We start from the raw sequence: 16,202 nt of genomic DNA, 5'->3' as shown, positions 1-16,202 counted from the left end.
ATTGAAAATTGTCCTGGTGTTCTGGTGAGTGTGTGGCGGAAATCAATGTAAAACTAATTTATGGTCGATTGGAAAAGAAAATGTAAGTCGCTCCGAAAGAAAGTTGGATTTTACGATCGTATCTTAAAGAGAACCCGAGGTGGGTTTGAAGAATATTATCTGCATACAGAGGCTGGATCTGCCTACACAGCCCAGCCTCTGTTGCTATCCCAAACCCCCCTAAGGTCCCCCTGCACTCTGCAATCCCTCATAAATCACAGCCACGCTGCTGACAAACAGCTTGTCAGAGCTGGCTGTGTTTATCTCTATAGTGTCAGTCTGCTGCTCTCCCCGCCTCCTGCAGAACTCCAGTCCCCGCCTGCATCCCTTCCCTCCCTGCTGATTGGAGGGAAGGGACGCGGCAGGGACCGGAGCTATGCAGAAGGCGGGGGAGCAGCTGAGACTGACACTACAGATGTAAACACAGTCTCACAGCACGGCTGTGATTTATGAGGGATTGCAGAGTGCAGGGGGACCTTAGTGGGGTTTGGGATAGCAACAGAGGCTGGGCTGTATAGGCAGATCCAGCCTCTGTATGCAGATAACATTCTTTAAACACACCTCGGGTTCTCTTTAAGAGAGAAAATGCCCTAAACTACATGTTTATCTGAAACTCTGTAATTACCTTCTGATTACTTTAGATCGTAAAAATTGCAAGGAAAGATCACATCTGGTTAAAAAATTATACCGTTAATGGGCAGCTTTAGACAGACAAATAGGTAGGCAGGGCTAGGTGGTATACTAAAATATCTGTGGTCATGGACATGGTCATTGGGCTGATATTAATTCTGGGTCCAGGTGTTATGCAAATTGTTGCAGTATGGAAACAGACCAATCAAATGCAATCGTTCCTGTATTTGTTTGGACCATTTCCAAGCTCCTGCCTCTGATTGGTCTGATTCCAAACTGCATACATTTCTCAATGACCGTGGCAAGTGGACACCTCTTGTAATGTGACGTAGGCTTGGTGCGACCCTCCGACAGGTTCCCTTTAAATGAGCGTCACCCTAATCTCGGTGCTGCGCCATGTAAGATGTATTTAAGGGGAGCAGCCATTGTTTTGCAATTAGTCATGTCACATATCGGAATCTCGTGTGCGTCAGGAATGAGCCGGCCGTGTGGCAGATAATCTGTGAAGTTTGTTAAAGAACGAGTCAGCCCAACTTTTTTGGGTCACCTTTTTTCAAGTTTCAATTTTTGATTGAAATCCTGGTGAAAATCCAAGTACATTGCTAAAAATAGAAATATTGAGATCAAAGGCAGCTGGAGACCCCGGGGGAACTGCCGGGGGAGGGGGAGGATTATGTTGGGCTGGGAGAGGGAAAAGAGGGGGTAAGCTAGATTTTGGAGTGGCGAAGCGTGATTTCCTGGCAAAAGCTGACAATTAGGGATGGCAATGCGTAGGTGGCAACGTCCAATGCAAAACGACCATTTATTCTAGTCTCACTCCAGCAAAATCCAGCTTAGATGGTTGTACAGTTACCAACGGCGGCATGTGCTTATGTCACTGCGCCTTTAACATTTGACCCAGTGTGACCACGCGTCCGTAGAGACGCAAAACGGCCATCGCCGGTCATCCTAATGCTCCACCACCCAGCTTCGCAAACGTACACTGACACAAGCACATGCCGCTATTGGTAACTGTACAAATGTCTCGTTATTAAGCTGGATTTTGCTGGAGAAATTACAATAAATTGTTTTGCATGGATTGTGCCCACGTTCTGCTTCTGTGTATCCAAACCTCCCAACATTTTGAGATGAGAGAGAGGGACACTTAAGCCACGCCCCTGCCACACCCCTGATCACGCCCCCATCACACCCCTAGTCACGCATACCATAAAGATTTCATAAATATGTTGTTTTATAATTCAAACCACACTGGTCCTTTCTATCCTGGTTCATTTTCCTTCATAGTAACATTTTAAAATTAGTAATATATATATTTGAAGCATGGGAATAAAGTTTAGAGTCAATCAACCACATTATTTAGTAGATAAATATATATCTTTACATAGAAAGAGGGACAAAGTCCTGAAAGAGGGACAAATGAGGAGGAAAGAGGCACAGAGGGACAGGGCTCCCAAAGAGGGACTGTCCCTCCGAAAGAGGGACAGTTGGGAGCTACTGTATCGCATGTTATGCCTTCCTTCTGCCCACATGAGGGTGTTTAGGGTGTTGGGGAGGCACCCAAAGGATGTGGATGGAGTGGGATTGTTACTCCTTTAGTAGAGCTGTGTGGGGCAACATACAGGCGTCAACGCCCCACACAGCTCTACTAAAGGTGTTTTTGTTGCATTGACCTGAGGAAGCAGGATAGTAACCGTGAAACCCATTATCAACAACCGATTTTATGAACATTAAGGTTCCATGTTTTATATGTTTTTGTTGTAACAATCCCACTCCAACCGCATCCTTTAGGCGCCCCCCGAACAGCCTAAACACCCCCTTGTTTTGGAGATCTCTTCAGAAGTGGGAATCTGCACTGGCCGCTCCCTCACCTCGGGCTCTCCTCTCTGCGCTCCCCTCACACATTTATTATCAGTGGCAACAGGTGGGCAGCAGCAACACATATCTCCATCGCGGAGGACTCCGATCTCTCAGTGCTTCATGCTACTTCCTGTTTAAACAGGAAGTAGCGTCAGAGATCGGAGACCTCCGCGATGGAAGTATGTGTTGCTGCTGCCCGCCTGTTGCCACTGATAATAAATGTGTGAGGGGAGCGCAGAGAGGAGAGCCCGAGGTGAGATGGGGAGGGGGGGGGGACTGTCCCCCCTCCCCGCCGATGTGCGGCCATGCTTTCCTCTTGTGCTGCGACCCCTCCAGCCCCACAATACGCACCGGGGAATTTTTGCAGGGGGGCCTGATGATTTCTAGTTACACCCCTGTTTGGGTCCAATCACTTTAACTTTAAAGGACGTGATCCCCGCACTTTGATTGGCCCAATGGGCAGCCTGTAATTAGAGGGAGAGGATCATCAGGACTGCCAGGCAATTAATAATGCTTAAAAGGAAATAAAAATGGCAGCCTCCATATAACTTTCACTTTAGTTGTCATTTAACTCAAAAAGTTGGGAGGTATGTTTATAGTATTATGTGTGACAGATTGTGGAATAGGGCATGTGTAATTGGGAATGTGGTTTGGGTGTGTGTACCTGGAGGTGTGGCTAGGGAGTGTCTGGGGTTGTGGTTGAGGTAGGTAGAGGTGTGTGTGTGTGTGTACCTGAGGGAATGGTAAGGGGGTCTGAGGGTGTGGTTGGGGTGTGTGTGTGTTGTACCTGAGGGGGGTGGTTGCGGTTTGGTGTGTGTGTGTGTGTGTGTGTGTGTGTGTGTGTGTGTACCTGAGGGTATGGTAAGGGGGTCTGAGGGTGTGGTTGGGGTGTGTGTGTGTGTTGTACCTGAGGGGGGTGGTTGCGGTTTGGTGTGTGTGTGTGTACCTGAGGGAATGGTAAGGGGGTCTGAGGGTGTGGTTGGGGTGTGTGTGTTGTACCTGAGGGGGGTGGTTGCAGTTTGGTGTGTGTGTGTACCTGAGGGAATGGTAAGGGGGTCTGAGGGTGTGGTTGGGGTGTGTGTGTTGTACCTGAGGGGGGTGGTTGCGGTGTGTGTGTGTGTGTGTGTGTGTGTGTGTGTGTGTGTGTGTGTGTACCTGAGGGAATGGTAAGGGGGTGGTTGGAGATCATCTGAGGATGTGTGTAGCTGAGGGAGTGGTTGAGGATGTAGAAGGAGAGGGTAGCTGAGAGGTGTGGCTAGAAGAATGTCAGAGGCATCTTTTCCCCCAAAGTGTTTGCACTGCTAAGCTCCATACACACACTCTATCACCGTCATCATAAAACGAGTGATCCTGGATGGTTCTCAATGAGCAAATGAAGTTGGGGCACATTTGAATTTAATAATGGCACAAGGACAGCCTGTGAAAATGAGGACCCAGGAGTGAGCAGCTAGCCACAGGTAGTGTGGCACACAGTCTCGGACTGGGAGGTGGGAAAACTGAGGAAATCCACCTGCTGGCCAAGCAGCAGGAACCCTGTGTGATCACTACCAATAGAAACCTGCAGCAAGTCCTCACTGTGAGCAGCTACACCTGATTACTACTGGTTGGCCAGCAAGTGGGATTCCCTCAGCTTTCCCACCTCCCAGCCTAACACTGGTGGCACGCTACCTGTGGCTAGTTTGCGTGTCTTCGTGTACGGAGCGGTGGAAGATCCACAGTCACATAGCTTTGTTTACTGGCGAGCAATACGCTCAGGGTTAGTGGTATAATCGATTTCCAATCCAAGTGCAAGCAATCACTTGTCGGATTATTTTACTGTTGTCTTGTGTATCGCCAGCGGTCATGATTGACGCTCTGCAGACCTGTGGCGGCCAGAGAAGGATTTGCATTGGTCAGCATCCAATTAGATAATGATTGTTAGAAGAGGAACTTACTGTGGAGCGGGAAACGTGGCCATGCTATCTGGGCATGCTTAGCTGTTACATTAACATACACATGAAAGGTGTCATTATTCCACGGCCCCTCCTACACTTTGCATAAATTGTCATGTCAGAAAGTGGAGGCTCTGCCTTAAAGGGGAAATACTGTTTTTGGAGAGAAAAATGCATTCCAAGACTTCTCTAGAAGGCTTGTTTATAAAGAGGGTTTTTTTTTTTGCCAGAAAATGCTGCTATTTTCTCTGATAAAATGTCAGTTTGCAGATACCTTAATTTTTAAAAGTGAAAAATTGCATCTTTCTCTAAAAGTCAAATCCATCCCCCCAACTAACCTAATGCAGCACCCTTTTGGGGAAGCAGCAGATTTGGGCGCATGAGACAAGTGGACAAAAAGGGCGCCCCATTCACTCCCATTATAAATATTGTTTAATGGGCGCCGAACAGGGAAAAAAAGGCGCTGGAGATTATTAACGTTTTAACAAACGGCGCCCGGAGATTTTTAAGGATTTATAACTATGTTTGTGATGATTTAACTTTACAAAATGAGCCCGTGACGAATAACGTTTATAAAGATACTAAATCACTATTTCTAAAACATTATTATCCACCCCAAAAAATTATTTACATTTTTTTATTTACATTTTTTATTTATTAATGTCTGTAAAACATTATTATCCATAGGGGGTCTTAGGTTTAGGCACCACCAGGGGGGTCTTAGGTTTAGGCACCAACAGGGGGGTCTTAGGTTTAGGCACCAACAGGGGGGTTTTAGGTTTAGGCACCAACTAGGGGGTCTTAGGTTTAGGCACCAACTGGGGGGTCTTAGGTTTAGGCACCAACTGGGGGGTCTTAGGTTTAGGCACCAACTGGGGGGTCTTAGGTTTAGGCACCAACTGGGGGGTCTTAGGTTTAGGCACCAACAGGGGGGTCTTAGGTTTAGGCACCAACAGGGGGGTCTTAGGTTTAGGCACCAACTGGGGGGTCTTAGGTTTAGGCACCAACTGGGGGGTCTTAGGTTTAGGCACCAACAGGGGGGTCTTAGGTTTAGGCACCAACTGGGGGGTCTTAGGTTTAGGCACCAACAGGGGGGTTTTAGGTTTAGGCACCAACTGGGGGGTCTTAGGTTTAGGCACCAACTGGGGGGTCTTAGGTTTAGGCACCAACTGGGGGGGTCTTAGGTTTAGGCACCAACAGGGGGGTCTTAGGTTTAGGCACCAACAGGGGGGTCTTAGGTTTAGGCACCAACAGGGGGGTCTTAGGTTTAGGCACCAATAGGGGGGTCTTAGGTTTAGGCACCAATAGGGGGTCTTAGGTTTAGGCACCAATAGGGGATCTTAGGTTTAGGCACCAACAGGGGGTCTAGGGGTTAGGGATAGGTACAGGGAGGGTTTTTAACAAACGTAAATATAAGTTTCAGTTTACAAACAGGGAAGATTAACGTTTTAAGAATTGCCGATCTCATACACATTATTTAGTGATTTATAAATTCTTAAAACACTATTTGTAAACGAAATTCTACACAATATTTCTATAAACGATAATACTGTTTATCGTTTACACCACGCGCCCTTTTTTCCCGTCGCCCTTTTTTGATGTACGCCCCTTTTGGGCCCAACTAATGCAGAACCCTTTTGGGCCCAACCCTCTTCCATACTCAGCTTCAAGGCTTTACATCTTTGCAGTCACGTGACTCACCCAATGGTCCATAAAGTCAAAGCACCTCTTAGCTGTTGATCGACTGTCCCAACTCCACCCCACCACAAGCTCCCACCTAGCTCTCCATTGCGGGTCACATCCCCACAACCAAGCACCCTTGTCACTCAATATGCTGGGAGGAGGTTCTTGCAGCAGCCACACCTCCAACCAGTGATGAAGGGAGGGGGTGAGGGGTGGGAGTACTATGCTTTCCCCATCCCCCGCAGGATGTTACTGCAGGAGGCTGCTGCTGCCTGTGACACTATGGCCTACCTCCAGAAACTGATGGGGACCAGGCCAAAAAAAAAACCACTTCACTGTAACATCATTGCTAGAACTTAGGGGGTCCCAGGAAGTAGGGAGTATAAGAGGGGCTTTATGAGGTACCTTTACATTTGTTAAATCGTGGGAGGGAGGAGTCCAAATTTGGAGATATGCTTTAAAGGATCACTTTAAAAATCTAAACAACATAATTCTTAGATTTAAACTGTACTATAATTTACCTTTTTCCTATGTTGCTGTCACTTAAAGTGGACCCAAATTAAAAATACACAATTTCAGAAATAAAATCTATATTCTAACTTATAATAATAAATAGCAGCCTTTTTTCAGCTGCATGATGACAAATATAAAATATTTTACATTTATTGGAGGAACCCCTCCCTTCCTTTCAAATTGCCGGGACAGAATCCGGCAAACTAGTGGAGTAGGTGGTGTCTGGCAAGGGAGGAATTGCTAATGGCTGCCCCCTGTATAACCCTAGTTATGAAAAGAGAAGGGTGAAAAGCATGCACTGAAATGCTCATAGGCTTGAAGGAGTGTTTATTTACAGTATCTTTGTATGTGTCAGAGTGGTGCAACTAAATATTTTTAATTAAAAAAAATGTTTGGTTTAGGTCCGCTTTAAGGCTCGTACACACGCTTGATTCGCTGGAACGACGGGTCCGTCAGACCCTCCCGCTGGGCGGACGTTCCAGCGACAGTCCAGAGTGTGTACAGTCTCTCTGCAGACTGATAAGGCTGTTTCTGAGCTGGTCAGAAACAGCCTTGTCAGTCTGCAGACAGACTGTACACAAGCTCTACTATCGCTGGAACGCCCACCCAGCGGGTGGGCTGGGTGGGCATCCATGCCCGACTGAGCTAGAGAGCACAGCTCTCATTTATTGTTTTCTATATGATTGTTAATTTATAAGATATGCACCTTGCACCCTAGCACTTAGAACTTTATTCCCTGACGACGGCTCCAAATGGGGAGCTGAAACATGTCGGATTGGTGGTGGGTGGTTTCTTTATAGCACTTTAGCAATCTTAGTGAGGAATAGGTTGATCAGATGTATGTTTACAAATGATTAATATCTGATCATTGATTTTGTAACCTACCTCAGACAGGTCAATTAGGCATATGAATTCATTTTAATTATATTAATAAAAGTTATATTTTATAATGTACACACCCCAGATAGGAATTATTCTTGTGTTTTCTTGACACATTTTGGCAAGTTACAGGAAAAAAAAAAGTTTTAAAAATACATTTTATCACTTTTTGCACAGAAATCCTGGGAAAATTGACCGCCAGGGAGGTTTAAAGCTCTTGAGCAATGATTTTCAATGTGAGTGTTCTTTCTTTCCAATCGCAAACGCGGGTCCTGCATTTTCACAGCGTTTGCGTTTCAATGCAAGGTAGGGCCGGTTCACACTTGTTTTAAAAATGTATCTATGGCCCCATTTTGGGGCTCGGATCAAAACCAGAGCCACGGATAACAATGTTAAAAATAGAGGCCGTCTTCACTCTGTTCAAAAACAGATCCGCGGGCAATCCAGAGGATCCGTGCTGAAAAACTGAACGCAGGGTCTGGATTTGCAGGATTTTCACGGACTGTGATCGTTCCTGAATACACGGAGGGGTAGTGGAGGGCAGTGCAAGAACAGATCTCCCTCTACACAGGCTATTCTTGCACACAGAAACAGAGGGAGATCCGCATTGCCTACTGCCAGCTCTTCCCCTTCACATCACCCCAATAGGTGTCCCCAGGTAGCCTGAGGGGGTAGCAGCCAGGAAGGGGGGCAGTGGGTACAGCGGCGGGGAGGGGGGTCGCCCCCCCCCTCCCTCACCTGGGTCCCCCCATCCCCGCTTCCCCCTCCAGCTATGTGGGGCAAAAATAAAAAGCGAGCAGAGAAGTAATTACCTTTCTTCCTCTGCTCGCCGCATGACTTCTGGCCACTAGAGGGCGGCATTGCAGGAAGTTACGGTGAGCAGAGGAAGTAAGGTGCTTCCACACCCACTTGCTTATTCTTTTGCCGCATATAGCTAGAGGCCACTGTGCACGCTACCGCCTCAGCCATCTGTTTTTTTGGAGAAAAAGAAACGCAAACGGATCAAAAAGTTTGCTGCAAAAGGGCAACACGGATCTGTTTGCATTACGGTTTCTGAAAACGGGAGCCCGGTCCGCAGATTGCGTTCTGCAACCGGGTCTAGTGTGGACCTACCCGTATAGGAAGATCGCTAAGCACTTTAAAAAGTGCTTGGATAAGCAATTTTGTGAACGCTTTTCATCAAAAAGTACATAAAAGAGATTCAGTTCCAGGTCAAAGAGTTCACTTCCTGATTGTCTGATGAAAAAAAAGCGCTAATCGACAAACAAAAGCACTTTGTAATATCGCAAAGCACTCAAAAAACGCCAGCAAAAGCGCTCAGTACTTGCGATTTATAATGTAAACAAACCCTTAGAAAGTGATAAATATACCTGGTTGCCTTCCTATAGCCTCTTTCCCATGGTGGTCCTTGAGGCCACCAACAGTGCATGTTTTGTGGAAATCCACAGAGGTAGTTAATCAGCTCTGCTGAGACACTAATTACCTCACCTGTGCATGTTTGTGGTTTCCTACAAAACATGTACCATCCAGAGGCTCCTAGCTTAAAATTAATGAACCTTAAGGGCCCAGTCACACTTGAAAGAGCAAAACGCCAGCGATTTTTGCCAGCGTTTTGCGGTGTTGATTTTTCCGAGATTTCACTTGGAAAAATCACTGGACAGTGCAGCGATTTTTCTGCATTCGCGTTTAGCACTTCTATAGCACTGAACCGCGATCGCCAGGAAATCAACTGAAAAGGGTGTAGGCGACGCGTTTGCGTTTCACGATTTTAGGCAATTTGCGGCGATTAGCTCAAATTGCCCAAGTGAGAGCGGGCCCATAGGGTTTTATTACACTAGTGCTTTCAAAAGCGCTAGCGTTTGAGCGTTTTGCCAAAATGCTCAAGTGTGAATGGGCCCTAAGGCCTTGTTCGCATCTGGGAGCTGCAGTTTTTTTTAACCACTTGAAGGGGAACTGAAGAGAGAGGTATACAGAGGCTGCCATGTTTGTTTCCTTTTTAAGCAATACCAGTTGCCTGGCTGCCCTGCTAATCCTCTGCCTCTAATACTATTAGCCATAGCCCCTGAACAAGCATGCAGCAGATCAGGTGTTTCAGACTTTAAAGTCAGATCTGACAAGATTAGCTGCATGCTTGTTTCTCGTGTTATTCAGACACTACTGCAGAGAAATAGACCAGCAGGGCTGCCAGGCAACTGGTATTGATTAAAAGGAAATAAATATGGCAGCCTCCGTATACCTCTTACTTCAGTTCCCCTTTAAGCCCAAAGGGTTGTTTATTTTTTGCATCTGAGCAACTTTCACCTCCCATTCATTCCCCAATAACTTTATCACTACTTATCACAATGAATTGGTCTATAGCTTGTTTTTTCCGCCACCAATTAGGCTTTCTTTGGGTGATAAATTTTGCTGAGAATTAATTTATTCTCAGGCTACTTACACACCAGTACGTTGCGTTTAGGGGACGTTATAGGGCACATAACGTGCCCCTAACGCAACGCCTGGTGGTGTTGGAGCAGGACGCTACCAAGAGCCGTGTTACAAGCAGCTCTTGGTGCGCCTGCTCTGTCGGAGGCGCTGCGGAGACCACATGAGCGGAGCTCTCCGCATCACGTGGTCCCGCCAGCCAATCAGCGGCCACTCCAAAGGGTAAACACTGCAAGTGCAGTGAATGCCAAGTAGCCATGTGCCTGGCTACGTAGCGGCCTCTCCCCACCTCCTCTCCGACCCTAAAATAAAAAAAAACACCCGTACTGAGCATGTGCAAACAGTCTAACGCGGCTTAGCCGCGTATAAAGTACTGCATGCAGTACGTTGTCTTGACGTGAAGCGTTACTGTGTAACGCAACGTGGGCACTGTGAACAGCCCATTGATTTTTCATTGCTGTACGGTGGGGGTGCGTTACAGGCTGCTCTAACGTGCGCCTGTAACATCCCACTGTGAAAGCAGCCTAAATCCTTTTTTAACAGGAATATTAAGAAAGAAATGGAAAAAAATCATTATTTCTCGGCTTTTGGTCATTATAGTTTAAAATGAAAACATGCTACCATAATTAAAAGCCATGTAGTTTATTTGCCCATTTGTCCCGCTTATTACACCATTTAAATTATGTCCCAATGTATGGTGCCGATATTTTATTTGGAAATAAAGGTGCATTTTTTCAATTTGCATCCATCACTATTTACAAGCCCATAATAAAAAAAAATATATTAATATACTCCTTTGACATGCATATTTAAAAAGTTCAGACCCTTAGGTAACTATTTATGGTTCGTTTTTTTTTTTTTTTTTTTACTATAATTTTTTTTTTTTTTAATTAAAATTGATATTTGGGTATTTTTTGATGGGGAGGTAAACAGCTAATTTTAAATGTTAAAGATGTATTTATTTAATAAAAAGTGGATGTGGGTGTAGTTTTACTATTTGGCCACAAGATGGCCACAGTCAAAAAGTCCTGGGAGCGATCAATCTCGCTCCCAGGAAGAAGAATGAAGACGGGGAACTTTTTGAACTCAGAAACACCGCAGCGACTGATGAGAAGCTGTCGGCTGTTCTGCGGGGGGCTTCGATCAATTAAAGGGATTTATAATCACTTTCAGTGATCACTGGGCTAACGGCCGGTGGCGGGAGCACGCACGGGAGGCCCCGCGGGAATCGTCCAGTTGGGCTTAAGTGGTTAAAGCGCTTTTCTAATCGCTTTTTTTCACTACCTGACGCAAGTCAGGCAGTGAACTCTTTGATCCGGAAAAGAATAAATAAAATGTATTTATTCTTAAAAAACGCAAACGCTGCACAAAGCGATTTTGTGAGCATTTTGAGGTTTTCCTATACCTCCCATTGTAGCAAAATTTCCTCACAAGTGGTCCAGGCAGCGCTTTGCTGAGTGGATCGTAAACGAACCGCTCAGATGTGAACTCTCTCATAGGGAATCATTGCACAAGCGTTTTTAGAGCGATTTTTAAAATCCCCTGCGCTTGAAAAAAAGGCCGCTAGTGTGCCCTAAATGGGACCTGAAATTATAAAGAAAATATACATACCTGGGGCTTCCTCCAGCCCCCTCTGGCCTGATCGCTCTGATCTGCCTTTCCGTTTGCCCACTATTGTCCCCGGAAACTCCTCCGGACCGGGGCCAACTGCGCAGTAGTATTGTGCGGGTGCAGAATGCTCCCGGCGAGGGGAGCGCGCGTGGCCGGACTGCGCATGCGCCGACTGGAGGATTTTCCAAGGTCAGCATTAGCAAGAGCTTTTAAAATCACAAAGCACTTAGAAAAGCTCTTGTAGTGGGAACCAGCCCTAACCATAGTAAAAAGAATAGATTTCACTACCAGCCCCTGAAGCCCGCCCTGTGCCCGCGCCGCCACAGAGCGATCCTCAGGTCCCCTGCAGCGTCCCTCTGTCACTTGGAAGAATCTCCCGCCGCAGGAGGCTTCAGAAGTCGGCTCCTGAAGATGGTGGCTCTGTACTGCGCATGCATGAGTGCCAGAGAGAGAGAGTGAGAGTGTGCTCGCACGTGTGCAGTGAGAAGCTGCCCCTCTTCACAAGCACTCGGGCTCCTGAAGCCTCCTGCGGTGGCAGAGAGCAGTTTTCAACCAATCGGTCGACTACTGCTACCGGGGTGGCCAGTGCTGGAACGCAGGCACCGTGAGAGGAGCGGGAAGGCTCTATGGGAACCAGAGCCTCCCGCCTGCTTAGGTGAGTATCTGGCTTTATTTTAGTTGAGCTTAACGTTTGCATTGTGGACCAGTTTCCACTAGGAGCCGTGGCCTAGGAATTTCGGCTACAGGTCCAGATAGACACCGCAGTGTGATCTGGATGGCAAGTCAGTGTTTCCCAGCCCCACTGCATGCGGGGGAAACACTGCGAATCTGTATACAGTGAAAACGGGCCCACTACATAGCCAATGTCAAGTGCAAATAAAAAAAACCCAAAACCGATATTCACCTAAGGAGAGGCACTGGGCCTCCCTGCTCCTCTCACGGTCCCCTCGTTTCAGTGATGTCACCCCAATTTAATCCCGCACTGCAGGAGGCTTCGGAAGTTGTCCTGAAGACAGGAGGCTCTGTACTTGCATGAGAACGCGCTCGTGCAGGCGCAGTACGGAGCCACCCGTCTTCAGGAGCACGTCCAAAGCGATCAGTCGAATACTACTAACGGGGAGCCAGCGCTGAGAGAGCCTTCCCTATCCATAGGTAAGTATTTTTTTTTTTTTTTTTTTTTTTAATATTTGCACTTTATATTTGCACTTTAAAGGAAACCTGTAAACAGAATTTAAAAAAAAGGAGTTTAAAGGGAACCTAAACTGAGAGGGATATGGATGTTTCCTTTTAAACAATACCAGTTGCATGGCAGCCCTGCTGATCTCTTTGGCTGCATTAGTGGCTGAATCACACACCTGAAACAAGCATGCAGCTAATTAAGTCTGACTTCAGTCAGAGCACCTGATCTGCATGCTTGTTCAGGGGCTGTGGCTAAAAGTAAATAGAGGCACAGGATCAGTAGGACAGCCAGGCAACTGGTATTATTTTAAAAGGAAAAAGCCACATCCTTCTCAGTTTAGGTTTTCTTTAACATACCTGGGGCTTCTCCCAGCCCCTTGCAGCCATCCTGTCCTGCGCCGGTACTCAAAGATCTTCCGGTCCCTCGCCGCGGCTCAGTTGGCTGCCATTGTGCCTGCATACCCCTGGCTGGGCACGTCCTTGCTCACATCGCCAGGAGGGTCCTGCGCAGGGGGCTAGGAGAAGCCCCAGATAAGCTAAACTCTTTGTTTTGTTTTTTGTTTTGTTTTTCACCCAGATTACAGGTTTACTTGAAAAAAGTGAGTGGACCTGAACTCAGAACTTCCTCTCTGCTCTAAAAGATACACAACAGCATAATAACCAAACGAAAAACATTTCTTTGTTCCAGCTGATATAAATCAATTACCAAATTAAATCTGCACTGTTTCATGGAAACAGACATACTGTTAACATCCTGTGCTTTCAAATGGGCTTATCTGCCATCTCTGCCGTGGCAGTCATGTGACACAGGGGAGGATCAAATTACAACTAGTGGTTAGGGGACTTAAAGAGAAACTCCAACCAAGAATTTAACTTTATCCCAATCAGTAGCTGATACCCCCTTTTACATGAGAAATCTATTGCTTTTCACAAACAGACCATCAGGGGGCGCTGTATGACTGATATTGTGGTGAAACCCCTCCCACAAGAAGCTGAGGACCGCGGTACTTTTGACAGTTTGACACAATGGGCTCTATTCTCAAAGAGCCAAAAGTACCGCAAAATTTTAGCGCTAAATTCCCGCCAGCGGTAAACTCCGCATTTTTTCAGCATTCACTAACATTTTCCGCATGTTTTCCGCATGCGGGAAAAAAGATGCGGAAACAGGCATTATTCATGCGGGAATCATGCGGTAAAAAGGTCGCATGAAAAAGTGTTTAAAAAAAAAAAGTTAAAGTCCACCAAGCACAGCCCTTAAGCCTCCACACTTCATTAAAGTCAATGGGATGCGGAATATATCACCTACTACTTGTAGGTGATAAAAATTCGGTAATTAACGAAGAAATGATGCGCCTGAACATCTTTGAGAATTGATCTTTTATTGCGGAAAATACCGACTTTTGTGGAAATTTTACCGCATGAATCCCGCACTTTTATCACACTTTTTCCGCATGCGGAAAAAACATGCGGAACATTTTGAGAATCCCAACTTGCCGGTATTTTGGGTGCAAACTTCCCGCATGTACTTTACCGCATGCGGGAAGTCTTTGAGAATAGAGCCCAATGTAACAAGGTTCACAGACAGGAAATAGCTGTTTACAGCTGTCTCTAATAGCCAAAACAGCTAGGAGCAGCTACATAACCTGCCCACAGTAACAATGTCACCATGTAATACATGTGAGAATGTAAATCGGGGAGAGGAAAGATTTTACAATGAGCAAACACTGACTAAATCATTTATACATAATTATTGTAAAAATGAAGCACTTTCTTTATTACTCTATTTTCACTGGAGTTCCTCTTTAAACAGGCTAAACTATCTAAATACATACAGGTTGCATTTCTCTATGTTTTCCTTGTGTCCTGTGCAAGAGTTCAGGTCCACTTGAAAAGAATGAGTTGTCAGTACTGTTATACACCTGCAGCTGTGCCTCCCCTATTAGTAATACTGCTGTGATCAGTGCTGTTTAGGACCCAGCACAACAGTCCTCTGGGCACGCCCACAGGCTGATTGACAGGTGCTGGCCCCGCCCCCAGGGCTGCCTGCTTGCAGGAGCTGTCAAGTTGCAGAGTTGTGCAGAGCGCTGGCTGCTGGACACACTGCCTGACTGATCTGGCTGTACTCAGAGAGGGGGGACGCTACTGCTGCTCCCAGGACAAGCACATGGACTGCATCAGGGGGACAGGGCTTCTTGCAGCTGCTATGGATGCTGATGGGTGAAGGAAGACTTGTGTGTTTCTGCAACTTCTCCTAACTACTCCTAGTTCTCCTACAACTTGGTGAGTGATGATCAGTGTATCTGCTTGTGCTGGGAGTTCTGTATCTGCTGCTAGACTGCCTTTGCCTGCTGTGGGTGGGCATACTCTGTCAGATAAACGATTACTATCTCCCTGGTCAGGATTGTTCCTCTCGATTAAGGTGGCCATACTCTCGTTAAATTAGCAGCAGATAGATCAGCAGATAGATTTTTGATCCATCTGATGCGTTTAGGTACATTTTTTTACTAGGAACAGCTTTCCAATAGATTTCTGTATGAAATCTATTGAAAATCGATCTGATGGCTTTTTTTGCCATCAGATTTCCATTAGGTCCAATGGAAAATAGGCAATCTCAGCAGATCTTCCTAAATTTTCCAACATGTCAGATCGATTGAAATCGGCCGCAAATCGATCGATAGGTCAATCGATTTGCAATCGATCGGCCACTAATCTGCTGAGTGTATGGGCCCCTTTACTGGATGGCATCACTTGTTTTTGATTGATGGAGAAATCTGAATCCGTATCAGTGGGAGCATTGCCATTGCTTTGTACAAGACTATCCTAATTATCATTAGTATTTACATAGCACTGACATCTTCTGCAGCGCTGTACAGAGTACACAGTCATGTCACTAACTGCCCCTCAGAGGGGCTCACAATCTAATCCCTACCATAGTCCTATGTCTATGTATGTATCGTGTAGTGTATGTGTCATAATCTAGGACCAATTTAGGGGAGCCAATTAACTGTTTTTGGGATGTGAGAGGAAACCGCAGTGCCCGGAGGAAACCCACACAGACACGAAGAGACCATACAAACTGTATGCAGATAGTGGCTGGGACCCAAACCGGGAACCCAGCGCTGCAAGGCGAGAGTCCCAATCACTAAAACACCGTGCTGTCCACAGACTCTTGACCACCTGATTGGTGTTTGAACAATCATTATCGAAACTGATCAATCTGCCCTAGACTTTAATAGATTTTTTTTAATTCATTTTTTTTATTTTTGTTTTTTAATCAGATCAGAAGCCTCATCTATTCAAATATCTTAAGGCTAATACACACCATGCAATTATCCCATTCCCATCAGATTGACCGATTGGTAATTCTCAGCATTTCTGATCGAGAAAAGGATTGGTTTTGAGGGCAATACTGCATAAATCGATCTCCTTCTTGATCAAAAAGCAGATTGTCTTGAA

At 46.0% G+C, this 16,202-nt stretch overlaps 1 protein-coding gene across 4 annotated transcripts in view; it reads left to right on the top strand.

Moving 5' to 3' along the window:
* The window catches only part of GCGR (glucagon receptor), a 197,060-nt gene that overhangs the window by 25,542 nt on the left and 155,316 nt on the right, over window positions 1-16,202 (top strand). For 2 of the 4 annotated variants that reach the window (XM_068263213.1, XM_068263209.1), the window contains exon 1: window positions 14,832-15,026. The exons of the other annotated variants lie outside the window; for them this stretch is intronic. The gene's annotated coding sequence lies outside the window, so the exon portion shown is untranslated. Of the gene's footprint in view, window positions 1-14,831; window positions 15,027-16,202 lie in introns of those variants that run through there. 4 annotated transcript variants of the gene reach the window in all.

This window comes from Hyperolius riggenbachi, chromosome 12 (genome assembly GCF_040937935.1).
Source record: "Hyperolius riggenbachi isolate aHypRig1 chromosome 12, aHypRig1.pri, whole genome shotgun sequence".
Lineage (NCBI taxonomy): Eukaryota > Metazoa > Chordata > Amphibia > Anura > Hyperoliidae > Hyperolius > Hyperolius riggenbachi.
The sequence above is the reverse complement of the archived record's forward strand: the minus strand, read 5'-3'. Positions and strand labels throughout refer to the sequence as shown.